Source organism: Narcine bancroftii, chromosome 11, assembly GCF_036971445.1.
Source record: "Narcine bancroftii isolate sNarBan1 chromosome 11, sNarBan1.hap1, whole genome shotgun sequence".
NCBI classification, from domain to species: domain Eukaryota; kingdom Metazoa; phylum Chordata; class Chondrichthyes; order Torpediniformes; family Narcinidae; genus Narcine; species Narcine bancroftii.
The window spans coordinates 46,663,308-46,690,528 of NC_091479.1; the positions used below are offsets into that span (position 1 = coordinate 46,663,308).

A 27,221-nucleotide genomic window follows, 5' to 3' on the forward strand; every position below is an offset into this window, starting at 1 on the left:
CTTCAACAACATCACATCCTTTCTCAGATAGGCGGCCCAAAACTGCACACACTACTCGAAATGAGGTCTCACCAGTGCCCCATACAGCCTCATCAACACCTCTTTACTCTTGTACACCATTCCTCTTGAAATGAAAGCCAACATAGCATTCGCTTTCTTCATGACCAATTTCACCTGGTCATTAACTTTTAGGTTTTTTTGCACAAGGACACCCAGGTCCCTTTGCACATCCAAGGTCTGAATTTTCATCCCATCCAAATAGTATGCTTCCTGTTTATTTCCACTGCCAAAATGTACAACTGTACATTTCTCAGTGTTAAATCTCATCTGCCATCATTTTGCCCAGTTTCCTAATCTGTCTACATCCATCTCCAACTTTACGGATTCTACACATCCTACTCTGTCCCCTATCTTGGTGACCTCTGCAAATTTCGCCACAAAACCATTTAAACCACAATCCAAATCATTAATTTATATTTCCTTGCAATATATCTATCCTGCATTCCTTTTATTACGGCCACATGCCATTCTAGAATTGATCATTATTGAACCTGAACATGTTTATTGTGGTAAACATCTTCAAATAAATGTTCTGGATTTAATTTTTTAAAATCTCGTTGTGGCTCCTCTTCATCACCTCTTTGCAAGTTGAATTCACAAAATTTTCCAAATATTTTTTCAGCAATAATTCTGTGGTACAGAAGATTACTCATCTTTCCTAGAGGTTAAAATTTGCATTTTGATTTTCTTGTCTCAACTGAACATTGTACAAGGTGAAGGCTGATTAAAATGGATTCAGTAATGATGGCCTTCAAACTTTGCATTATTGCTGTGGCTTCACAGCTTGAATGATAAACTCGTGTTTCTACAGGGAATTAACTCATGGAAATGTTCTAAATACATTCATTGGAGATAGACCTCTGTGAAAAGTTTACTGCCCATCGGCAACAATCCTTGAAAAGAGATGAATCATCACCCAACAGAGCAGCCCAGGAATAGGCCATTTGGTGAACAATGTCTGTGGTGACCATGATGCTCATTTAAATTTATCCCATCTGTCAGCACATGGTCCAAACACATCACCCATTCCCTCTTGTTCATGTGCCCAACCAAATGCCTCTTAAATCGTGGTGATTTCACCACTATCCTGGCCATGTGGGCCAGACCCCCACTGCACTGTGCGAAACCCTGCCTCACTTGTCTCCTTTTCCCCTCTCATGTTCAATATAGGCATCGTAGTATTTTTACATCTCCCACGGGGACAGGGGAAAGAAGAAATCTATCTTCTCCAGGACTACAATAATTGGATAAATTTCAACCAGGTCATCTCTCAGCCTCCAATGCTCCAGAGAAAACTATCCAAATTTGTCCAACCTCTCCTCAGACCCAATGCGCTATCCCAAGCAACTCCCAGATAAATTCCTTTTGTCATGCAGTAAGTAGAATTGCAGGAAACACTCACAATGTGGCTTAATCACATTTATACTTCATGCCCTGCTCAATGAAGAATAATTTCTTTAACACCCTACACTTGTGTTGCCACTTTCAAGGAGCTCACGCTTGTACCCCAAGATCCCTCTTTGCAACAGTATGACAAGTCCTCTCGAAGAGCAAGACACTTGTCCAGATTAAACTTCATCTGCGATTTCTCTGCCCACATTTATCAGTCATCTGGTTTGGAAGGGAGAATACGAGGGGAACTGGGTGAATCAGCAGGAGAGAGAGTGAAACCTGGGGAGTGGGGAGGTGGTGGGCAGGTTACATGATTTTGGAAAATTCCATATGCATACTATCGAGTCACAAATGCAATAAGAGATGGTTCCTCTGGATTTGACCTCACCCTGACAATGGAGGAGGCAGAAGACAAAGGTCAGTGTGGGAATGGAATAGAACTAAAAACAGCTTGAGACCATGAGCCAAGATGGCCATTGTGATCAAAGTACAGGTGTTCAGCCAATCTGTCATTTACTCTGCATTGGGTTTCCTGCCACAGAGGGCACGGACAGGGTTGGAGGAGGTGATTGTGATACTTTACCCTGCATGAGAATCCCTGGATGGTGGTGACTGATGCAGATTGCAGGAGAAAATGCCCGAGGACAGGGAGGAATTAGGAGTCTGTAATTAGTTGAAAGATCCTACTGCAAGATTCATCACCAACGGGTAGGAAAGCAGCTTCAGTCTATTCTCCCTCTCAGAAAGATTTAGTTAATAAACAAAACAATGTTTCAGCACAGCCAGGGGAAAAAGGGCTCTTAATTTAGTCTTACAATTAACAGACTTTGAAGTTACCCACCGTAAATGACTCAAAATTCAATTCTAGATTCACTTCTGGTGGAAGTATAAGAGCCAGAGGCTTGCTTAATCAGATTAGCCTTATTCTGAGTTTCCATTTTGACTTTCACACCATCAAATGCAAGCCCCAGTTTTTGTTCCCCCACTATTTTCTATTTTTACCCACTTTGCAACCTCATCTACCTGAAATTGGAACAAACAACAACCAATTTTTCCATGTATAAATCATATACAAAATAATTTACAAACATTTTCACATCACTGTCGCCACTGAGGGATAACTTGTGCCCATCAGGAAACTGCACCACCCACTACAGGGTGTTAATGACTCTGTTCCAGTGTTACTTTCAGACATAATGACATCTTCAACATGCACAATATTTCCTTTCTTACTGACCAGAACTATAAAGCATTGTGTAAAAATTGGAAAAGCTCAAGTCAACCAGGAGAAACAAACTCCTGACTGCAATGTTGCTGTGCACATTTGCTACATTATTGAAGTCTCACAGAGCTTACAACAGATATTCAAAGTCAAGCAATAACAGAAATAACAGAATATTACAGCACGGTACAAGCCCTTCGGCCCACGATGTTGTGTTGATCTTGATATTTCTAACAAAAAAATAATACCATGTAGCAGCTACTGCGGTAGATGCTACTAAATAAAGGCAAACACATACAAAGGTTATCAACTCAAGACTGGTTTATTGCAGACATACACAGACCTTTTATTCCCTGCCTGAAAATGAGAACATTAGTGAACTCCATCCGGTCCAGAGGACCAGCAGGTTAAAGCTACGAGCCTTTAGTGCCCCGTGCCTTTAGGCAGGGGCTTCATCTGATCCACTCACTGTACTTTGGTGCCTAGCACTGTTAGCCCACGAAGTGTCAGGTAAGTCTGTGAACTGACGGTGGAGGTGCGTCCGCTACAACCCTGTTTTTCTTTCACCTATGTATGCCTGTCTTAGAGTCTCTTAAATGCACCTTACGTGATATTGTAATGGATAAATATATTTGGAGAATTTGGTATTACTTGGGATTTTGGTAAGATTTAGAGTAGGTTACATACATACACACACATACATTATAAAACATCTTATTTGAAAGACTGAAGAAATATTGAAGATCTCTGGAGAATGTTATTCTCATTCACAAGTAGGTGTTAGTCAAACTGATGTCATAAAATGAATGACCATTGTTTGGAAATGGAGCCAGGATGGCTACAAGTACATTTCTGCAGGGTGCTTACAGGAAATTCACTCCTAGGTTTTGTTTATCTAACACTAGGTTAAGCAGAAGAAAGAACTCCTGTTGTTTGGAATAAGAGGAATGGAACTCTGTAGTAGCTTGCAGAAAGAAGTTACCATCTGGAAAATCCTGACGGGGCAAGTTTCGTCAGCCAGACATTGAGGTGACTAATGAAGGTACCTCAGTTGTGGAAATCCTGGAATAACAAATAACTCTCTCCAAATCCTACAAGAACCTTCCTGCGTGGGAAGCATTTACCTTTCGAGAACCAAAACCTGGTGAAATTTAGAAACGTTCAATTCTGTGAACAGCAGAAGAATTGCCTGCATCCAGAGAACTTGGAAGCAGGAGAAGTGAGATTGAACTGTGAACCAAATAACTTTTCTTAAATTTAAACACATTACAAATATGTGTGCTAAGAATTAGAAGGGGGTTCATTTGGGTTAGTTAAGTATAGAGTTAATTTAAAGTTTCATTCTCATTTCATGTTTAAATTTGATTAAAAATAACTTCTGTTTTAAAAACCACTTGTCTTGGTGAATGTCTCTTGCTGCTGGGTTTTGGGATCCTATGGGCTCGTAACAATATGTGCTTGGATATTGACATTGGGCCTGTTCAAAGTAGGAAATGGCTTCTACCAGCAGGAATTTCTATTTGATAAAAAAAATATTGATAGGTGGCTGGCCACATACTTTTCCTAAAAATTAATACCCTCTCCCTCCCTAAACCACATTCTGCCCCATAACATCTTTCTACATTGCATTACTGGGACCACCAAGACCCTGACCCATTTCCCATCTCTCCTTGCAATGCCAATATGGCAGTTGCCATTAAGAACTGACAAATCACATTTTAATTCAGCAAGCAAGATGAAAATCATCCTGACATCCTGCTTAAAAAGAAGGGGAAACAAACCTTCCAAATTTTGTCACTTCATTTTTATTTCGATTCCCATGGGGCATGAGCAAAAAATGTCCCATCCATTGGCTCACCAAATTATGAGTAAAATCATGATCCCTGTTCATGAAAACCCATAACATTCAATGTTACACAGATAATCTAGGAAGAATTCTGTAATAAAGTTGAATGAAACATTGAAAGAATTTCCCCCTTATAAACACTGAGATTGTAGTGCGCCAAGAGACCAGGTGAGCAAAAAGAGGTCAAATCACTGCCACACTCGGATAGTCCAAGATGGCACGGACTCCCCTTCACTGACAAGTAGGAGCCCACTCCTAGCACCATGTATGGGCTGAGGAGCCCTACACTTCCACGTAGCGGCAGCCAGCTGGAGAGTGACGACACGACACAATGACGTAAAGCTGGAAGTCGGGGAGTACGTCACCAGAAGTGGGTGGGCCAGCGAGCACACATGGGGAATTTAAAACAGTATGTGGTAGCGCTGCCACAGTGGATGCTACAAGGCGATAACTTCTTACTTGCTGCAACCAAACAGGTCTGCATGATACACCAACCTAAATAGAAAACATGACGAGAAATCCCAGAGATCATAAATTCAAAAGGATTAGTGAAATCTTTACTCTGTATTATTAACACCAAAGACCCTATATTTTTAAGGCATTCGGACAAGTAACTGAGAAACATTGCATTTTAAACACATGGTCCGTCAGGATCAGAAGGATTGGAGCATTATTGTTCAAGTGACACAACTTTAAAAAATAACATCTAACTTGATGAAGAATGTGATACTACAACAGGAACAACTGATAGAATCAGACTCATTCTATGAGCATTGGGAAACAAAGAAAAATGGATTTGTGAGAAGTGGCTTCACGTTCACAAAATATGCTCGAGACAAAAGTTGAGAACAAAGAACATTTATTTACATTTACAACATTGCAAGGTTGGGTACTCTCCCCCTACCTCGGGAAAGTACACCGAGGGCGGGAAGCTTCTTTGTTTTTATACATTTTTCAATTCACCTCCCCTTACATTTTTCCTACATTTATCCTTCTTGGATTGGTTTGGCACTTTTCCCTATTCACCTGACTCTTGACTGAGTCCGACTTTCTCCTATCCCGTTCTCACACCTCCTTTCCCCACCCCCTATTAAACAAGCTCTTTGTGTGTGTACGTGCATATTTCTTAAATTCCTCTGTTATCTTGTTTACTCTGTTCTGCTGTTTTTCATGCGCCATTTTACACAAAGAACATTTTAGCTTTTATCTTGCTTTTTCTTTCTACCTTCTATAACTGTTTCAGAACTCCTAACATTAAAATAATAACTGTTTCTAAACTCCTGCAATTAAAATAATAACTATCTCTAAACTCCTTTAGATTTGTTTTCCATCCCTTCCTAAGCGACCCAATGACCCCCGACAGGTCCTCCCCGACTTGCAACCGTAATGAAACCCGAAAGGTCCCACAATGGACGCAAGTCGGAGATTTGCCCCTGTGCGTGGAGCCCTGAAGTCTTAGAGACTATTTTTAAAATCAAACGAGAACAGAGACACAGGGCACGTACGACCCAAAATGTGCAGATTGATTTTGTGACTCCGTTTCTCAGGGTCAATCGGTTGGGGGCAGCCACCTTAATTTCAGTGCGCATGCGCGACTTGTTAGTTGGCGCTTCCACAAGGACTTTGCTGAGTGGCCCTCAGTCGGCACGTGCGTATCAGCCGCACATGCGCGAACCCAACTCCAAGTAACAAATCCACAGCGCATGCGCCAACCAGACTTCCAAAACTTCACCATTATGGAGGAACATAATCAGGTTGCTAGGCAGGGAAATAACTTATTCCCACGGGCCCACAGGTTGACAATGTAATGTCAGTTGAATGGGTCCGTGGAATGAAAAGGTTGAGAGGGATATGGTTTGTTTGCAAGCAGCTTGGCCAGCAGAAAAGAAGGAGCGAAAGGACTGTTTCAGAGTTGTCTATTTGGACAAGTCATTTGAGTTGAATCTTTAAAAAATTCATGACAGGCTGGACTATCATTTTAGATGGAGATTTTAGATTGACACATGCAGCCCGGGAACAGGCCCTTTCAGCCTATGAGCCACAACCACTCAATTACACCAATGACCTACAACCCCCGGTACGTTTTAAATGGTGGAAGGACCAGGAGCAACTAGTGGAAACCCACGCAGACATGGGAAAAACGCACAACTCCCCACTGACAGTGTCAAATTTGAACCCGGCTCGCTGGCCCCTTAACAGCGTTGTTCTAACCGCGACGCTAACCTCGCCATTCTCAATGGTTCCCAGGGTTCTTCCTCCTACTTTCCATGAGCTGTGATTGCTTCAAATTCCAGTGCCCTTGTTTCCCTGAGGCTCTGACCCCTGCCCAGTGACTCTGTCCCCAATGCTTCTCCCTGGCCAGATGATCATCGCTCTCTTTCCCGGCTCTCACCCAAACTTTCTTACCCCATTTCCACCACCTACAACCCCCCTGTCATGTCCCACCCACTCACCCACAGGGCCAAGGGTAATGAGGTGGGGGCAGGTCCAGGCTTTAGTTACACAGCTTGTTGAAGGACAAGTGAGAGCAGGAGTCCTGGGGCAAATGGTGAAGGGTAGTGTGTACTGTAGCAGCCAGCTACAGGGGCACAGCCTCCAGTGTGGGGCAGGGGGGGGGGAGAGAGAGGACTGGCTCAGATGGGACAGATGTCCCGGTGCCAGGGGTCAGGGAATTCCCCAGCTCAGTGAAGGTCTGGGATGCTGCCACCGGCAAGGAGACTGGACCACTGCTCTCCCCACATCTCCACCGTCTGGGGGTCCCTGGAGCAGCAGGTTCCAAGTCCTGTTAGTGGGGGAAGGGGGAGGTTCAGTAACTGGGGTGGGGCAGTCCGATGCGTGATCGATTGGAGATGGGCCTAGTGAGAGGATCGGTCCAGTGGGAGGACAGACATGATGGGGAATGGGCCTTTGGGGCAGGCCCAGTGGAGGGCTGGGGCTTCAGGATGGGTCTAGTGGGGAGGCGGGGGCTTTGGACACCAGCCAGTGGGGGACAATGGCTTTGGGAATGGACCTGGTGGGGGTCAGGGGCTTTGGGGAGGGACCAGTGGGGAATTGTGTTTGTGAGAGGACCTGCCAGGCAAAATAATTAGTGACAGGCCGAGTTGGGAACTGTATTGGGGACGGAATCGGTAGGAGTTGGGAGGTCCCGGTGGGGATGCGATTGGGAATGGATCCAGTGGGGGATGGTATTGGGGTCTGATCTGGCGGGGGACGGTATTGGGGTTGGATGCAGTGGGGGAATGGATTGGGGATGGATGCAGCAGACGACGGGATTGGGGACGGACTCATCGGGAGACGGGATTTTGGATGGAACCGGCGGGGACAGGATTGGGGATGGACCCAGCGGGGGTTGGGATTGGGGATGGACTCGTCTGGAGACGGGATTTTGGATGGAACCGGCGGAGACAGGATTGGGGATGGAACCAGCGTGGGACGGTATTCAGGTTGGACCCAGTGGGGATGTGATTGGAGATGGACCCGGCGAGGGATAATATTGAGTATGGACGTGGTGGAGGAGAATTTTGGAGATGGACCCGGTGGGGGATGGACCCAGCAGGGGACTGCCCATTAACTCACTCTTCAATGCCTCACACCATCTTTGCCGAATGATCACAGCCAGATGATCACTGCTCTCTTTCCCAGGTCTCACCCAAACTTTCCTACGCCAATTCCACCACCTACAACCCCGTCGTCATGTCCCACCCACTCACCCACAGAGTAATGAGGATGGGGCAGCTCCTGGCTGTGGTCACATAGCTCGTTGAAGGACAAGTGGGAGCAGGAGTCCTGGGGCAAGAGGTGAAGGGCAGCGTGTACTGTAGCAGCCAGCTGAACTGGGCCACATTCTCCAAGGTGGAGGGAGAGAAAGGACTGGGTCAGATGGGACAGATATCCCTGTGCAAAGGGTGAGGGGATTCCCCAGCTTGGTGAAGGTATGGGACGCTGCCACCGGTAAGGAGATGGACCACTACCCTGCCCACATCTCCATTGTCTGGGGGGTCCCAAGAATAGCTCATATTCCAAGGCCTGTGGGTGGCAGAATGGGGAGGTTCAAGAACTGGGGTGGGGAAGTTGTGATGGGTGATTGATTGGAGAGGGTTCCAGTGAGGGAACGGGTCTGGTGGGTGGACAGACCTGATGGGGATGGGCTTTTGGGTACAGGCAAATAGGTGAGGGGGTATGGGATGGGGACTTTGGGCTGGGCATGTTTGGGGACAGGGGCTGGGTGAAGGCCCTGGTGCGAGTCAGGAGCTCTGGGAACAGTCCAAGCAATGGGTGGAGCATTGGGGACGGGCCCAGTGGGGGACAAAGGCTTTGGGGACGATCTCAGCAGGGGGCGGGGTTTGGGGACGGGCCTGGTGGGAGGTGGGGGCTTTGGGGATGGGCCTGGTGGGTGACAGGGGACAGTATTGGGGATGGAGCCAGAGGAAGGAGACCACCCCTGGAGCTCCAGTTCACCATTGGGTCACTAACCTTGGCCCACAGATGTACTTTGATCTGCGGGAACTTGAATTCGGTGCACTTGGGGTTCATCTCTCGGATCTGCTCCCTGGTTGAAGTCCCCAACACCTATTGGAACAGAAACCACCTTCACTACTGGCTCAAGGTGAGGGGAGCAGGAGGGTGACAAGGGGAGGGGATGCAGTGTATGCGTACCAGGTCAGGCACATGGGACGAGCCCAAGAACTGGGGTGGTGGTGAAGGCAGAAATCTTAGGGGCATTTAAGAGGCTCTGAGTCACATGGATGAAAAAAGAATGGAGGGTTATGAGGGAGGAAGGGGTTAGTTATTTTTATTTTGGTAGGAATACATCAGTCGGCACAACATCGAGGGCTGAACTGCTTGTACTGTGCTCTCATGTTCTATGTTAAAACCTGTCAGTCTTTCAGCAAGCGGAGATGTTGGGTAGGGAATGCTGCCGACTGGCACATTCCAGGCTGCAGGAGTACATGATGAGGAATGGACGGAGACTTGGCGTTGCCAACACCAAGGCACTATAGGGATGGATCATAACCCTCCCATTACTGGGCACTGAGATGCTGAGACCAAGGGGAACTCCTCCAACAGCACAGGGGCAGTAACCACACGGTATCAAAATGGTGGCAATGAAGAGAAACAGAGACGTATACAGCAATGTGCAGTGAAGGGAATACCTGGATTCAACAGGAGGAGGAGAAAGGACTTGCAACGGTCTTCCTCTTTGGAAATAATTTCTGAATAATGTCAATTTTGTGGGGTGGGGGGTTAGGGAAGAGAAAAGCCCTACTCAGTCAACTTTGCTTCATGAGATACATTCTCCGATCCAGGAAATCTCTTCTGCACCTGCTCCAAAGTACAAGGTCAAATTTATTACCATTGGATAACACAAGTACGACCTGATGAAACAGCGTTCTTGGGGTAAACACATGTAAACACACAACCAAGCCCTCACACTAACAGACAAATGATACATGTGCAGCACGTCCAGAAAAATAACTCCATATTGTTGAATAAATAGCAGAGTCGAGGAGTATTTGTATGAGCAGCTCATCAATCGTTCCACGTTCTCCCTGCTTGGAGGAAGCAGCTGTTCCTGGGCCTGGAGGTACTGGCTCTGAAATTCCTGAATCTCTTTCCCGACGGGAATAGCTGGATGATGCTTTTGGCCGGGTGAAGGGGTCCTCGATGATTTTGTCAATGATCATAGTGGATCACATTGATATTTGGGGTGGTGGGGGGCAAGAGGGTGTCCCCAGTGTTGCTCTAGGCCTCTTCAGGTCCCGTGGATTGACCTCTGATCATTTAAAAAATATATTATTTATAAATTAAATACACAAAAAATTAACACAATTAATAATAATACAAATTAAATACCAATATATGTGGTATATATAAAAGAAAGAATAAAGAAATCCCCCCATAATCCACCTCATCCCCCCTCCATCTGGACATTAGCAAACTGGCCTCTACTCAGCTCCCACGACACAAATATAGGCGACTGAAAGCAGCGAACAGTGCTCCAATCACTGGTTCTGGGGAGGTGGGGGATCATGCTAACTGGGAATCCACCCTATACACAAGATGGCTGACATACGTGGTGACTGCACAGAGTCCACGGGGACCAACAACTTTCATCCCAGGGGACAACCCGCACGGAAGGAATCAACAAGGACAGGAATATTGACCAATCGGAGGCCGGCGCAAATGTGACATCACTCCTGTCGACAGTAGCGGGGAGAGAATAGAAGTAGAGCTATCAGTGTAATGAAGCATCTTTAACTTTGATTGCTTGAGTGTGTGTCCTCCTTTCCACCCTTCACAGTAGCGCGAACACTCCAATTTCACATCGGGAGTCACGTGTCAAGTTTCCTTATATGAAGAATGAGAAGTGCACACATACTGTCAAATTTGTTTCTGGGATGTTTTAACCGGGTGATAGGAGGAAAGTTTGAATATGGATCTCTTTGTCATTGGAAAAAAGGGAGATGACCTTACAACATTATGAGAGGACACAGCAGCACGGATCGAGAGACGATAATGCAAAGGAGCCGAACACCAAGTGTCACAATTTCCCAATAACCGATCGGCTGCTTAGACTTTAAGAAATGTCTTAAATGAAAATGAAATATCCTTGGAATTCTCTACCCTATTGAAGGTTCATTTGAAATTGGGATCCATGGACTTGTGATGAGTTTATTGGCGGACACATTCGTAGAGGGATCACATGCATTTAACGTAGATGCAGATACTTTGAAAAAATTAACAGACATTAAATTGGAAGCGTTAATAAATTTGGAGGAAAGATTGAGAATAAATAGTCTCCCTTGTAGTTGGGGTACAATGTATTTCTTGAGATCAGAGGAATCTTGGAGCCAAGACAAAGTGATCCTATGAAATCTAAGGATTTGATTGAGTTGTTGGGGTAGCTGGAAATGGAAGGGCTGAAGGGTCTCCTGCTCTTTCGACTGCCTGTCTTCTGTCTTGCGATGCTGAGTGGGTGCGCCTTTGTGTTCGATCGCTCGCTGATTGGTTGCTTCCGTTGCACGAGTCAATGGGCTGATTCGGTGAGGCCGCTACTTGATTGGACGCTGAAATCGGGTTGGATTGATAGGCGGATTCGCGGGCTGATTGGCTCGTGCTGTGAGGAGGCGGGACGTTTGCGGCGACATCGTCTGCTCAGGGTCCGTCGCGTCCCCGCTTGCCCAACGGGAAGAAATTGGCGGCGGCGCCGGGATCCTCAGCTGCGCGGTCCAGGGAAAACGGGCGACCAGCAGCCCGGTGGGACCCACCCGGGAGCGCCGGTACCGGCGGGGTGCGAGGCCTGATGACGCCGACAGGGCGAGGCTGGAGGCCGCGGGGTAACTTGCAGCGGGAGTTGGCGGGGGCAGGAGATTGGCAAGTCTGGTTGGCGCATGCGTGGTGAGTTCGCGCATATGTTGCAGATACGCATGTGCCGATTGAGGGCGACGAAGCGAAACATTTGCGCAAGCGCCAACTGATGACTGGCGCATGCGCACAGAAATTAAGATGGCTGCCCCCATCCAATGGATCCTGAGTCACAAAGTCAATCCGGACATTTTGGGTCTTTTGTGCCCTGTGTCTCTGTTCTCCTTTGTCAAATCATTTGATTTTTAAAAATAGGCTCTAAGGCTTCACGGCTCTTCGCACGGGGTCAAAACCTCGACTTGCGACTATCGTGGACCCTCCCCCACCCCGAAGCGACCATTGTGGGACCTTTGGACTCCACTACGGTCGCAGGTCGGGGAGGACCTGTCGGTGTCATTGGGTCGCTTCGGAAGGGATGGAAAACCAATTCATTTTTCTTTGCTTCCCAATGCTCATAGAATGTGTCTGATTCCATCCGTTTTTCCTGTTGTAGTATCACATTCTTCATCAAGTTAGATGTTATTTTTATAAAGTTGACGTACCATGTTTTTAAAATGCAATGTTTCTCAGTTACTTGTCCAAATGCCTTAAAAATATAGGGACTTTGGTGTTAACAATACAGAGTCAAGATTTCACCAATCCTTTTGAATTTATGATCTCTGGGATTTCTGGTCATGTTTTCTATTTCGGTTGGTGTATCTTGCAGACCTTTTTGGTTGCAGCAAGTAAGAAGTTATCGATTTGTAGCATCCGCTGCAGCAGCGCAACCAAATAAAGAGACGTTCCCACAAGGTGAATTTACTGATTTAAATTCCCCACGTGTGCTCACTGGCCCACCCACTTCTGGTGACGTGCCCCTGACTTCCAGCAGTGACGTCATTGCATTGTGGCATCACTCTCCAGCTGGCTGGTCGCTACGCAGAAGTCAAGGGCATCTCAGCCCGCACATGGTGCTAGGCCCAGGCTCCTTCTCAGTGGTAAAGGGGTCTCTGTGCCATCTTGGACTGTCCAAGTGTTGCAGTGATTTGGCCTTTTATGCTTGCCCGGTCGCCTGGTGCGCTACAATCTCAGCATTGATTAGGGGAAAATTCTTTCAATGTTTTATTCACTTTTATTCTTCCTAGTGAAGAATTTGGTGAGCCAAATTATGATAGGACAGTTATTGCTAATGCCCCATGGGAATCAAAATAAAAATGAAGTGACAAAATTAGGAAGGTTTGTTGACCCTTCCTTTTAAGCAGGATGTCAGGATAACCTTCATGTTACTTGCTGAATTAAAATGTGATTTGTCAGTTCTTATGGCAGCTGCCATATTGGCATTGCAATGAGAGATGGGAAATGGGTCAGGTCCTTGGTGGTCCCAGTAATGCAACGTAGAAAGATGTCACGGGGCTGAATGTGGTTTAGGGAGGGAGAGGGTATTAATTTTTAGGAAACGTATGTGGCCAGCCATCTATCAATATTTTTTTTTATCAAATAGAAATTCCTGCTGGTAGAAGCCATTTCCTACTTTGAACAGGCCCAATATCATTATCCAAACAGATATTGTTAAGAGCCCAAAGGATCCCAAAACCCAGCAGCAAGAGACATTCACCAAGACAAGTGGTTTTTAAAACAGAAGTTATTTTTAATCAAATTTAATCATGAAAATAGAATCAAACTTTAACTTAACTCTATACTTAACAAACCCCAATTAATCCCCTTTTAATTCTAAGTGCACATGTTTGTAATGTGTTTAAATTTAAGAAAAGTTATTTGGTTCATAGTTCAATCTCACTTCTCCTTTTTCCAAGTTCTCTGGATGCAGGCAATTCTGCTGTGCACAGAATGGAATGTGTATACATTTCACCAGGATTTGGTGCTCAAAAGGTAAATGTTTACCGCTCAGGGTAGTTCTTGTAGGGTTTTTAGAGAGAGATTTGTTGTTCCAGGATTTCCACAACTGAGTTACCACCATTAGTCACCTCAGTGTCTCACTGATGAACCTTGCCCTGTTAGGGTTTTCCAGATGGTAACGTCTTTCTGCAAGCTACTACAGAGTTCCATTCCTCTTATTCCAAACAACAGGAATTCTTTCTTCTGCTTAACCTAGTGTTAGATAAACAAAACCGAGAAGTGACTTTCCTGGAAGCACCCTACAGAAAGGCACTTGTAGCCATCCTGGCTCCATTTCCAAACAATGGTCATTCATTTTATAACATCAGTTCAATTAACACCTACTTGTGAATGTGCATAACATTCTCCAGAGATCTTCAATATTTCTTCAGTCTTTCAAATAAGATGTTTTAAAATGTATGTGTGTGTGTATGTATGTAACCTACTCTAAATCTTACCAAAATCCCAAATATTACCAAATTCTTCAAATATATTTATTCATTACAATATCATGTAAGGAGCATTTAAGAGACTCTTAGACAGGCATGCATAGGTGAAATAAAAACAGGGTTGTAGAGGAAGCACAGCGCGATATTACGAACTACCACCATCAGTTCACAGACTTACCTGACACGTCGCGGGCTAACAGTGCTGGGCACCAAAGTACAGTGAGTGTATCAGATGAAGCCCCTGCCTAAAGGCACGGGGCACTAATGGCTCGTAGCTTTAACCTGCTGGTCCTGTGTACCGGAAGGTGTTCACTAATATTCTCATTGACAGGGAGGGAATAAAAGGTCTGTGTATGTCTGCAATAAACCAGTCTTGAGTTGACAACCTTTGTATGTATTTGCCTTTATTTAGTAGCATCTATCGCAGTAGCTCCTACAGGGTATTATTTTTTTGTTAGAAATATCAAGATCATCACAACATCGTGGGCCAAAGGGCTTGTACCGGGCTGTAATATTCTGTTATTTCTGTTATTGCTTGATTTTGAATATCTGTTGTAAGTGTCACATTTGTGGCCCGAAATGTGAAGTTAATAAAACATCAAGCACAAGTTTTATCACGTAAACTTCTCAGTGTCTTTATCTTCCAGTTTCCTTTGTTCTCCTGCTTGTGTTCTTATCTCCCTCTCATACCACGTGACTTCCGGTACATCTCATACATATTCATTATCATGACATCCCTCCTTTAATCAGAAATAAACTTTACCTTCACTTACCAATATCCCTCGGAAACATACAAACATCGTAACTAATGGTAATACTATAACTCAACTACATAAAGTTTACTTCCTACAGCACTCATAGATGCACTTTATGATATAAGATTAAAATACTGTCCCAAAGTTCTAATTAAAACTATGGCACAAAGTATTCGTATCGTTTGGGCGCTTTCCGGTTTCGTTTCGGCCTGCCTGCGATATTGTCGTCGCTTCTCGGTTGTTCACTCTCAGCGTCGGAAATACTGCTCGCCACAGCTTCAGGTGTTTCTGGCGCTCTAGTCACTTCATCAGGAGTGCTGATAACTGCCTCTGGAACATCATCAGGTCTCTCAGTTTCAGCATCTCGTATTGGCCTTTCAACCTCTTCGCTCGATGTATCTCTGGACTGGTACTTTTTTACACCTGATACATTTCTCTTATACAGGACTCCAGTCGGAGACTTGACTGTCACCATACTGCCACTTCTGGATACAACAGTATAGGGTTGATGGTAATAAGGTGTGTCTAGCTTACCACCAGTTTCATGCCTCACTAGAACATTATCTCCTGGCATGATGACTGAGTACTTAGCTCCACGTTTCAAATCTGTTTACAGCTTTGCTGCACCTTTCTTTTCAGCATCGTGGTCCCTCATCTCCTGGTCGTCTCGGATTTCCTTTATTTCTGGCATTTTTGTGCGGATTTTTCTCCCAAAAAATGCTTCTGCAGGACTTTTTCCAGTGGTTGCATGAGTCGTTGCTCGATAGACAGCCACATAAGATAGCAATGCTTCTCGCCAATTTTGTCCTTCTGCCTGTGCAATCCTCAATCATTTTTCAATGGACTGATTTTGTCTCTCTACTTCTCCGTTGGCTTGCGGCCATTTCGGAGTTACTTTATGATGGTGGATACCTGTGGTCCTCATGTATTCCGCAAATGTCTCTGAAATGAATTGTGGACCATTGTCTGAGTATAATGTAACAGGTCCTCATCTCGTGCTGTGCACGCGTGGGTTCGGATCCCATCCTCATCGCCAATGTCACATTTGTGGCCCGAAATGTGAAGTTAATAAAACATCAAACACAAGTTTTATCAGGTAAACTTCTCAGTGTCTTTATCTTCCAGTTTCCTTTGTTCTCCTGCTTGTGCTCTTATCTCCCTCTCATACCACGTGACTTCTGGTACATCTCATACATATTCATTATCATGACAGTAAGCTCTGTGAGACTTCAATAATGTAGCAAATTTGCACAACAACATTGCAGTCAGAAGTTTGTATCTCCTGGTTGATTTGAGCTTTTCACATTTTTACACAATGCTTTATAGTTCTGGTCAGTAAAAAAAGAAATATTGTGCATGTTGAAGATGTCATTATGTCTGAAAATAACACTGGAACAGAGTCATTAACACCAAGGTAAATATCACCCTTTAGTGGCTGGTGAAGTTTCCTGATGGGCACAAGTTATCCCCCAGTGGCTACAGTGATGTGAAAATGTGGGTAAATTATTTTGTATATGATTTATACATGTTAAAATTAGCTGTTTTTTGTTCCAATTTCAGGTAGGTGTGGTTGCAAAGTGGGTAAGGATAAAAAATACTTGGGGATCAAAAACCGGGGCTTGCATTTGATGGTGTGAAAGTCAAAATGGAAACTCAGAATAAGGCTAATCTGATTAAGCAAGCCACTGGCTCTCATACTTCCACCAGAAGTGAATCTAGAATTGAATTTTGAGTCTTTTATGGTGGGTATCTTCAAAGTCTTTTGATTGCAAGACTAAATTAAGAGCCCTTTTGCCCCTGGCTGTGCTGAAAGATTGTTTTGTTTATCAACTAAATCTTTCTGAGAGGGAGAATAGAGTGAAGCTGCTTTCCTACTCATTGGTGATGAATCTTGCAGTAAGATCTTTCAAATAATTACAGATTACTAATTCCTCCCAGTCCTCAGGCATTTTCTCCTGCAATCTACATCAGTTACCACCATCCAGGGATTCTCATGCAGGGTAATGTTTCACAATTACCTCCTCCAACCATGTCCTTGCACTCTGTGGCAGGAAACCCAATCCAGAGTAAATGACAGATTGGCTGAGTGCCTCCACTTGGATCACAATGGCCATCTTGGCTCATGGTCGCAAGCTGTTTTAAGTTCTATTCCATTCCCACACTGACCTTTGTCTTCTGCCTCCTCCATTGTCTGGGTGAGGTCAAATACAAAGGAACCATCTCTTATTGAATTTGTGAATCGATGGTATGAATAAGGAATTGTCCAAGTTCATGTAACCAGCCCACACCCCCCCAGGTTTTCTCTCTGTCCTGTTGATCCACTCAGTTCCCCTCATATTTTCCCTTCCAAACCAGATGACTTATAAATGTGGGCAGAGAAATGGCAGATGGAGTTTAATCAGGACAAGTGCCTTGCACTTTGAGAGGACTTGTAGTAGTGTTGCAATGAGCGATCTTGGGGTGCAAGCGCGAGCTCCTTGAAAGTGGCAACACAAGTGTAGAGCGTTAAAGAAATTTTTCTTCATTGAGCAGGGCATGAAGTATAAATGTGGTTAGGTCACATTTTGAGTGTTTTCTGCAATTCTAGTTGCTGCATGACAAAAGGAGTTTATCAGGGGGCTGCTTGGGATAGAGCATTGGCTCTGAGGAGTGATTGGACAAATTTGGATAGTTTTCTCTGGAGCATTGGAAGCTGAGTGATGGCCTGGTTGAAATGTATCCAATTATTGTAGTCCTGGAGAAGGTAGATTTCTTCTTCTCCTTCCCCCGTGGGAGATGTAAAAAACTACGATGCCTATATTGAACATGAGAGGGGGAAAAGGAGAAAAGTGAGGCAGGTTTTTGCACAGTGCGGTGGGGGTATGGCCCACGCTGCCAGGATAGTGGGGAAATCGCCATTATTTAAGAGGCATTTGGTTGGGCACATGAACAAGAAGGAATGGGTGATGTGTATGGACCATGTGCTGACAGATGGGATTAATTTAAATGAGCATCATGGTCACCACAGATATTGTTCACCAAATGGCCTATTCCTAGGCTGCTCTGTTGGGTGATGATTCATCTCTTTTCAAGGATTGTTGCCGATGGGCAGTAAAATTTTCACAGAGGTCTATCTCCAATGAATGTATTTAGAACATTTCCATGAGTTAATTCCCTGTAGAAACAGCAGTTTATTATAGAAACATGGAAGATAGGAGCAGGAGTAGGTCATTCGACCCTTCGAGCCTGCTCCGCCATTCAACGAGATTATGGCTGATCTTAAAGTTCAGTACCTCGTCCCCGCCTTCTCTCCGTAACCTTTAATACCCTTATACTGAAGAAATAAATCTAATTCCCTCTTAAATATATTTAATGAACCTGCCTCTACTGCCCTCTGTGGCAATGAATTCCACAGATTCACCACCCTCTGGGTAAAGAAATTCCTCCTCATCTTGGTCCTAAATGGTTTGCCTATTATCCTCAAACCATGGCCCCGGGTTCTGGATTTTCCCATCCTTGGAAACATCCCATCTGCATCCATTCTGTCCAGTCCTGCCAGAATTTTATATGTCTCTATGAGATCCCCTCTCAATCTTCCAAAATTTGAAGGACATCATTACTGAATCCATTTTAATCAGCCTTCACCTTGTACAATGTTCAGTTGAGACAAGAAAAACAAAATGCAACTTTTAACCTCGAGGAAAGATTAGTAATCCTCTGTACCATAGAATTATTTCTGAAAAAATATTTGGAAAATTTTGTGAATTCAGCTTCCAAAGAGGAACCACAACAAGATTTTTAAAAATTAAACACAGAACATTTATTAGAAGATGTTTATCACTTTCAACATGTTCAGGTTCAGTAATGATCGATTCTAGAATGGCATGTGGCCGTAATAAAAGGAATGCAGGATAGATATATTCCAAGGAAATATAAATTAATGATTTGGATTGTGGTTTAAATGGTTTTGTGGCCAAATTTATGGAGGTCACCAAGATAGGGGACAGAGTAGGAAGTGTAGAAACCGTAAAGTTGCATAAGGATATAAACAGATTAGGAAACTGGGCAAAATTATGGCAGATGAGATTTAACATCGAGAAATGTACAGTTGTACATTTTGGCAGTGGAAATAAACAGGAAGCATACTATTTGGATGGGATGAAAATTCAGACCTTGGATGTGCAAAGGGACCTGGGTGTCCTTGTGCAAGGAAACCTAAAAGTTAATGACCAGGTGAAATTGGTCATGAAGAAAGCAAATGCTATGTTGGCATTCATTTCAAGATGAATAGTGTAGAAGAGTAAAGAGGTGTTGATGAGGTTCTATGGGGCACTGGTGAGACCTCATTTCGAGTACTGGGTGCAGATTTGGGCCCCCTATCTGAGAAAGGATGTGATGTTTTTGGAGAGGGTGCAGAGGAGAATGACGAGGATGATTCCCAGAATGCAAAATATAATGTACAAGGAGTGTTTGACAGCTCTAGGGTTGTATTCATTGGGGTATCGGAAATTAAAGAAGAAAGCTCATGGAGACATTTTGTATTTTGAAAGGTTTAGATAGGGTGGATGCGGGTAAGATGTTTCCCTCGGTGGGTGAATCGAGGACAAGAAAATTAGAGGTTATCCATATAAAACAGGGATTGGGAAGAACTTCTTTCACCAGTGTCATGGAGCTGTGGAACTTACTGCCTCATACAGCAGTGGATGCCAGATCACTGGGAGTATTTAAACAAGAAATAGACAAGTATCTCGTTAGTGAGGGCATGAAGGGATATGGGGAAAAGGCTGGAAATTTGAAGGAGTGTAGAGTAGCTCAGTGTGTATTTACAGAATAGACTCAATGGACCTGGTGGCCTGGTTCTGTTCTTTTGTCTTGGGATCTTGTTCTCATTTGAGAGAGATTATCGAAGGCAACTGAGAAAAATGGAAACATTCAAGGCAATTGTTGGAGTAGGTTATTTGTTTGCCATCTCTATGTAAAATTCCAAAATTATCTGTCACTTTGGATCGGTGCCGATCCCTCCAATCCCTGAGGAACATAGTCTTTCTAATATGTCATGTGTTCTTTCAGCTATAAATGATTCTCTTTTTCAAACATGGCCAAGGGTTTCTCGTGCTTCATTTCTGTCTTGCAATTTTTTGGGTGGTTTTTCAGTTGTAAATATGGCAAATTCCATTTTGGGAGTGGATTTCTTGTCACATTTTTCCGTGATGTATTTGAAAAAACGTTGTGTGGACTGCAGCTCTTGAATGGAAGTGAGCTGCATTTGTTGTCCTTCCAATGCCATCTGCTGCCTGACAAGCCTTCAATCTGATTCCTGCCTTTCCAAGCCTTGCTCAAGTGTTTTCCTCGCCTCGTGACCCCATCGTAACGGTGTACAGACATGCAATAAGCCACCATATAAAGACAGGGTCTGAGACACAGACTCGTAATACCCCAGATTATCTTAAAATCGCAAGATTGGATTGGCAAGAGTTGGGCGTAGTCCACAGATCTGACAGCAGCTGGGATTCACAGTTGCATATCGTTCTGAAAAAAACTAGGGATTGGCGGCATTGCAGAGATGATGGTACCGTGAACAATTCCACCGTGCCTGACTGATACAATATTCCAAGTTTACAAGACTTCTCAGCAAACCTCCACGGCAAATATGCATTTGCTAAAATAGATCTAGAACGTGCTTATTATTAGATTCCATTTGAGTCTCCGGATGTTTCAAAGAGAGCAGTGATGCTCCCATTCGGCATGTTTGAGTTTCTGAGAATACCATTCGGTCCATGGAATGCAGCTCAGACATTCCAGTGGTTCATGGACCACGAACTCACTGGCCTTGGGTTTGTTTGGTGCTTGTGTTCATCAATTAGATTCTGGTTGTAAGTGTGGATGAAGCGGAGCACAAGAGCCACCTTATCTCATCGTTTCCAAGGCTTGAGGAATGCGGCATCGTGATCAATCCCAGGAAATTGTTTCTGGTGCTTCTGATCTTGTAATTTTGAGGCCTAGAGTTATGCAACATGGTATTTTGCCTGATGAATGGGAAGTACGTGAATTTTGAGAATTTCCTCCCCCCGTTATGGTTGGCCAGTTGTGATGGTTTTTAGGTATGAGGAATTTTTATTGCTGTTCCCTGGTGAATGCCACAGCATCTCTATTACCTCTTGCTGAATGACTCAAAGGATCTTATGTCTGTTTCAAAAAGAACTTAACTTTGAAAGACAATGCTGTGTATGCTTTCCATGATGTGAACACTGTTCTTACAAATGCCACTAAGGTTGTACATCAAATGCCCAAGGCCTTGCTTTCTTACCACAGATGCATCTGTCAGTGCTGTGTGACCAGTGTTCGAACAATGAGTCTGTGGGCAATTGGAAACTTTGGCATTTTTTGTTCCAGCCAAGTGGTCACCAGCTCAGGAAAATATGGTACATTTGGGCAAGAACTCTTAGCTATCTATCTCGCAGTGAAACATTTCAGTTTTTAAAAAAATATATTTATAGTTTTGTATACAGTTCAATATAATAATAGAATCCTATCCAAATGATACTTTCAATTATGAAAATGGAATAAAAAAATAAATGTTGTACTGTACATAAAAGTGAGAAGAGAAAAAAGTATAAAAGAAAAATAATACAGATCTAGGTGCAAAGCTCCTGTGATAACTATTCCCTCCCAAAAGGAAAGGCAGGATATTAATAAAATAGTAGAATTAAACCAACATGATAAGGTTCAACCATTAAGATTAAAGAAAAGTGGTGGTGGGGTGGAGAAGTGAATACATTAGATATCCAAACCCATATCTAAATATGGTTTTCATATTTTGAAGTAGGTATCATACCCAGTTCTAATATTATAAGTCACCTTTGCTAAGGGAATACAATTTTGCATTTCCCCACAATCAATTTTAAGATGGGATTGAGCTCTAAAACATGAATTTGAAAAATTAGGAATAAATTAATTGATATGGCATTAAATATAATTGATGAATAAGTTATAATTAACTAATCTATCAAAAACATTAATTACTGTCCCAACAAATGTCAGACCAGAAAAAAGGGTTAATTTCAGTTCCCAAATCCAATTCCCATCTTTCTTTTGATTTATTCAAGTCTGGGTTTGGAGATTCCTCTTGAAGTAGAAGATACAATTTGGAAAGGTTTCTTTGTAATTCCCTCATGATTCCCAATTTCCAATCCAATATTTCAGCTTTTTTACTGGAAGGTCATCCTTTGACCATTTGTACAGACCACCAGCCTCTTATGCATACTGTATCTCTACTTGCCAAGGGAGATTCAGCACTTGCACTTCATCCTTCAATTTTCATCGGACACACATGACATCTGAGAGAAAGCGAATGCTGTGGTTGGTGCCCAATCCAGGTGCGACATTACATACAACTACTGGCATCAATTTCAATGCCATGGCTCATGCACGGTGCACTGATCCCGATTTCATCCGGTGTAACCAGATCAACTCTGGTTTCCATCTTCAAGATGTGACCCTGGATGAATCGGCTGAAATGTTGGTCTGATTTTTTTTTCCCCAACAGGAAGCACTAGGCTGTATGTGTGGGCGGCTATGAGGCAGGAGATTTTCTCTTCACAATCTATCTCTTCCTGGTAGAAGAACATCAATCAAACAGGTTAAGGAACATCTTACCTGGCTTCGTGTTAAACAGAATGTTGGATTATAGGCAAGGACTTGCTTGCTGGGTCAACGCCCTAAAGTCTCCAGGCACATGAAATTAAAGCTGGGGGATTTTGTTGCTTTGGATTCCTATTTCCAGCACGTGCACCTTGTGGCTTGGAAGGTCCACTTCTGCCATCTCAGCAATGTACTTATCTGCTCACGTGTGAGGACAGAACTACCAGGTGGAAGGATGAAATTCCTATCATCGGCATCTCTGCAGAGACAATTGTTTGGACTTTTCTGGATAATTGGATTCCATCTTTTGGTGTTCTGGGCACTATTACAACAGATCGAGGGTCTCAGTTCGAGTCAGCATTGGTCTGAGCTCTCACTGATCCTCTGGGCACTACCTGAATTATGACGAAGCATTTCAGGGCCAACAATTGAAAGCACCATTGACAGCAGGTGGTAAATCATCGACATGGAGCAAACGTTTAACCATGGTTCTCCTTTGCGTGACTACAGCTCTTAGGGCAGATCATGGATTTTTAGTGGTAGAGCTAGTCTATGGCTGTATGCTGACCTTGCCAGGGAGTTTGTGAATCTGAGTCCAGACACAGTGCTCATGAACAGGTCAGTTAACTTGACCGTCTTCGAGAAAATGAGATTACTCTGATGTTCTCCTATGTGGCAGCATCATCTGCAGTGGATGTGCCAAATGATTCACTACAGTGTTCTCGTGTGTTTCTTTGACATGATGTTGTTTGTAAACCACTTTAGCCCATTTACGATGGTTCTTTCCAGGTCTTATGGCACCATCCATAGTGTTTTTTGATTGACAGGAATGGAAAAGGTAACACTGTTTCCATCAACAGGTTGAAGCCAGTGTATTTCGAATATCCACGTTCTGCATCAGGGCCAGAGCGAAAGGACCAGTCATGCACCTGCATCCCCTGTCTTCCAGAATCATATGAGATCAGGCTGAACTGTCAACCCTCCAGACCGTTACACTGGGGACAGTTCCATTCAGTCGCCTCCTTGCATGGATCGGAGGCTGGAGGTGGGAGTGGGGGGAGGGGGCTGTCACGGTGATGCATCTGCCTGCTTTGGGAATGGTGCCAGTTGCCGCTGATGATGTAATTGGATCATCGCACTGGAGGAATAGCCCACGTGCGCAGGTGCATTAAGCGTCAGTATATGGGTGATGGATCTCGGATGCAGGAGTGGGGGAGAGGGAGAGCGTCAGGATCACCATGTGGCACTGAGCTAAGGAGAAGGTCAAAGGGGTTTGGCTGGGTGATGTTTGGGGAGTTGAAGAATGCAATGTTGTGTCTGAGGAGGATAAAGAAGGTCGACTGCATTGTCTTCTGGAGGAAACGAGTGAGGGTATTCTTTAATTGTTTGTAAACGATGGTATATCAGTGCCGTTACAAATCTAACCCTTCCCTACCTCACACTCATTACCCTCTATTATTTTTCCATCCATGTATCTTAGAGTGTTTTGAATGTCTTTATTGTACCAGCCCCCACCTCCACCCAAGCAATGCATCCCAGACCCTCACTGCTCTGTATTTTTTTTTTAAACTTGTTTAGACGATCAAATCAAAAGATGAAGGAAGTTCTATTGCTTCATCTCGTGATCTCATCATCATTTCTTTGCAGATTATGGGCAAATTGAGAGAAAAATGTTTGTCTTAAATAGACACTATGAAGGAGAGGGGGAAGGATGGATCCCTTATTATATCTGCCGTGCAAATACTGCGAGCTGCATTGTTCCACCTCATAACAACACATGTAACACCTCATCATCAGATTTTTAGGAATTCAGGGGAATATTAATGATCTAAAATGCCCAAACTGGATAAATAAGTCGAGATGAATGCCTCGTATTCCCAAATCGGAATGCACTTTGGAAGGCACCATTGGCTTTTCGTGACTTGCTCGTGAACCAGAATTTCTCTCACATGGGTTCTTGCTCCTGAGACCATTCTCTTGCTTCCATTTCAATGAAGTGGCTACTTTCCCTTCCTGGCTCCCATGCAAGCTCCCTGTGGCTTCTTTTGTACTGACTGTCATTATGTTGTTGCAAAGTACTGTCCATCCATCTTTTCTCAAAATCTGGACTAATCCGTACCAATTCATGAAATATTGATGCTCTCCATTTATTGACTTTCTTGATTTGAGTTTCTTCCTGTCCAACATGGTTCGACAGTGGATGGCGCAATCGCAACTCTGTTGCGCTGCCAGTGATAGGGATGGGGTTCAAATCTTGCTCTCTCTGTAAGGATTTTTTATGTTCTCCCTGTGTGTGTGTGTAGGTTTTCTCTGGGGTGGGGGAGGGGGCTCCAGATTTTTCCCACTGTTCAAAAAGTATGGGGGGGCTTGAAGGTCAATCGGGAGGCACAGGCTTGTGGGCCTAAAGGGTCTGTTACTGTGCTGTAACTAATCTTAAAGTATCGCATTGACTCTGATATGTCACTAATGTAAATCTTGGTAGTAATGGTGTGTATGATTCAGCTGTGTCTTGATCTCTGCGGCTATTGGCCTCGTCTCTCATATGGAACCCTATAACTTGGGTGTTTTGGAATTACCTCGTTGTGAGGAGTATATCTGAATGAATAGCTTCGCTAATTACTCACCATGTTCATGTTTAAAGTCCATCTATCCTTGTCTGCCAAGTCTGGACTGGAAAATCGCAAATGTTACTCCACTCCTTAAGAGGGAATAGAGGCAAAAGACTGTAAATTTTAGACCATGTCTTCACATAAAAAAAATAATTATCACGTAAATTTAACAAATAATTCTGAAAATGAGGCCATTGTAGATGCTAATACATATTGCCATGTCAATTTTTGCAACAATACTCTAGCCAAAGTACCTTTCTATAAAAATATTCTGATGCCTGCATAACTCTTTAAAGAATATCTTTGGAAGCGAACATGGAATTGATTGAAAAAGTTATTGAATACAAGGAAAAATATTCACTTCAACACAATTCACATCTACCATTCATGTCAAAGGTAGATCTTTCCATTTAATTGAATCAGCTTTAATTTTATCAATAGAGAAACATAGTTCAACTTACACAAATGTTGATAATCCACATCAACCATTACCCCTAAATATTTAATTTTCTTAGTCCATCTAAGCTGTGTAATCTGTTTACAAGCAGGATAATCTTCCTCGTAATTGGTAACATGTTCCTCTTATCCTGATTAACCTTATAACCAGACATTTCTCCATATTGTACCAAACAGGTTTGCAGATGTCATAATGATTCTGAGGATTTGTTAAATATATTGGTACAAAGGAACCTTATATTCTCTTCATTTATTTTAATCCCACTAATTTTATCATTTTGTCTTATAGCTTGGGCTAGCGGTTCTATCACCAATGGTGACAAAGGACAGAATTGCCTTGCGGAGCGTGTTAAATTAAAGGTATCTGAAATTTGTCCATTTGTCACCATCCTCACCAAAGGATCTTTATACAAGGCTTTAACTCAACCAGGTAAAAAAGGCCCAAACTTAAATCTTCAAGTACTTTAAATAAAAAGTACCTTTCAACTCGATCAAAGGCTTTTTCTGCATCTAATGCCACTATCATTGATTGATTCAAACAATGTCTTGACACATTAATCAACGTCAACATTCTAACAATATTTTCAGAAGAAAATCTATTCTTAATGAAACCTGCTTAATCAACATGTATTAAACGTGATAAATACTTTGCAAGTCTATTAGCTACTATCTTATAATCTACATTTAATAAAGATACTACTCGATATGAGGCAACTTTCAATGGGGCACTTCCTTTTTTGCAATAACTAAGTCTAGCTCTAGAAAAGAATTCTGGAAATGCGTTTGCTCTTCTGTAGCTTGTTTAAGAACATCCCTGAAAACAGGAGACAAGACTTCATAAAATTCTTTATAAAACCCTCCCGTAAACCCATCTTCTCCAGGTGATATTCAATATCGCTTCTTCAATTTCTAAATCACTGAAAGGAACTTCCAATTCTGTCCTATCTTTATCGTCCAAAACTGATAACTCCAAACTACCTAAAAAAGACTCAACACGTTCCTCATCCTGACTTACATCAAAAGGATATAAATTTTGGTAAAATGAGTGAAATTCATCATTCATTTCCTGAGGTTTAAAAGTGACTCCTGTATTATTTCTTATCACATTTATTGTCCTTGATGCCTGTTCAGTCTTTAATTGCCGAGCAAAAACCTTATACACTCTTTCTCCTTACTCATAGTAATGCTATTTGGATCATTGTATTAATTTTTCATATTTATATGTTTGCATTATATTATAACAGTTTCAACTGAATCAAAAAAGTCTTTTTATCCACAGTCGAATTTCATTGGAATTCCTTCTCTCAAATTGTTATTTCCTTCTCCAAATTTTGCCTCTCTGCCAAATGCTGTGTCTTAATTCTTGCAGAATAATTGATTATCAGACATCTTAAATAAGCTTTTAAAGCATCCCACAAAACAAATTTACTTTGTACTGAATATGTATTAATTTGCAAATAAGACTGAACATGGTCTTTGATATAACTTAGAAACTTTGGTTGCTTCAATAACATCCTATGAAATTTTCACTGATAAGGGTCTCTACATTATGCAAACCAGAACATGTGCAGG

General features: G+C 43.1%; 1 protein-coding gene across 5 annotated transcripts in view; it reads left to right on the forward strand.

Moving 5' to 3' along the window:
* Positions 1-27,221, forward strand: part of LOC138745756 (uncharacterized) — a 404,057-nt gene that overhangs the window by 279,118 nt on the left and 97,718 nt on the right. For 2 of the 5 annotated variants that reach the window (XR_011346486.1, XM_069903034.1), the window contains exon 1: positions 11,642-11,800. The exons of 1 other annotated variant lie outside the window; for it this stretch is intronic. The gene's annotated coding sequence lies outside the window, so the exon portion shown is untranslated. Of the gene's footprint in view, positions 1-11,641; positions 11,919-27,221 lie in introns of those variants that run through there. 2 more of the 5 variants (XM_069903032.1, XM_069903033.1) reach the window with 2 other exon arrangements.